Here is a 1,241-nt window from a genome sequence, read left to right on the forward strand (position 1 = left end):
GAATAAAGCGACCCCGTCTACCGGGGCAGACGCGCCCGAACGCCAAAGTCCGAAAGAGGCGACCCCGTCTACCGGGCCAGCCGCGCCCGAACGGCAAAGTCCGAATAAAGCGACCCCGTCTACCGGGGCAGACGCGCCCGAACGCCAAAGTCCGAAAGAGGCGACCCCGTCTACCTGGCCAGACGCGCCCGAACGGCAAAGTCCGATTAAAGCGACCCCGTCTACCGGGGCAGACGCGCCCGAACGGCAAAGTCCGAATAAAGCGACCCCGTCTACCGGGGCAGACGCGCCGGAACGGCAAAGTCCGAAAGAGGCGACCCCGTCTACCGGGGCAGACGCGCCCGAACGGCAAAGTCCGAATAAAGCGACCCCGTCTACCGGGGCAGACGCGCCCGAACGGCAAAGTCCGAAAGAGGCGACCCCGTCTACCGGGCCAGACGCGCCCGAACGGCAAAGTCCGAATAAAGCGACCCCGTCTACCGGGGCAGACGCGCCGGAACGGCAAAGTCCGAAAGAGGCAACCCCGTCTACCGGGGCAGACGCGCCCGAACGGCAAAGTCCGAATAAAGCGACCCCGTCTACCGGGGCAGACGCGCCCGAACGTCAAAGTCCGAAAGAGGCGACCCCGTCTACCTGGCCAGACGCGCCCGAACGGCAAAGTCCGATTAAAGCGACCCCGTCTACCGGGGCAGACGCGCCCGAACGGCAAAGTCCGAAAGAGGCGACCCCGTCTACCGGGCCAGACGCGCCCGAACGGCAAAGTCCGAATAAAGCGACCCCGTCTACCGGGGCAGACGCGCCCGAACGGCAAAGTCCGAATAAAGCGACCCCGTCTACCGGGCCAGACGCGCCCGAACGGCAAAGTCCGAATAAAGCGACCCCGTCAACCGGGGCGAACGCGCCCGATCGGCAAAGTCCGAAAGAGAGACAACCCCGTCTACCGGGGCGGCAGGGCCGCGCCAAAGACCGCCAAACCGGCAGGGAGAAAAGGGGCAATTTCGCGGCGCTTAAGCGCCCGCGCAGCGGGCTCCCTGCGCGCGCGAAAATTTCGCGGCGCTTAAGCTCCGGCAGCGCGGCACCAAGGAATGCCGCGCTCTCCGCTCACTCCTGTTCGACCTGGATGCTAAAAGAAAAAAAGTTTCCGGGGCGCGGCTGCCGCCGCGCCAATCTCCGGCCAAAACCGCGTCTACCGGGGCGAAAAAAAAAGAAAAAAAAGAAAAAAAAATGGAAAAAAAAAGAAA

The sequence above is a fragment of the Amblyomma mixtum genome, unplaced genomic scaffold (genome assembly GCF_055824585.1).
Source record: "Amblyomma mixtum isolate Tamu unplaced genomic scaffold, ASM5582458v1 scaffold_21, whole genome shotgun sequence".
Classification (NCBI taxonomy): domain Eukaryota; kingdom Metazoa; phylum Arthropoda; class Arachnida; order Ixodida; family Ixodidae; genus Amblyomma; species Amblyomma mixtum.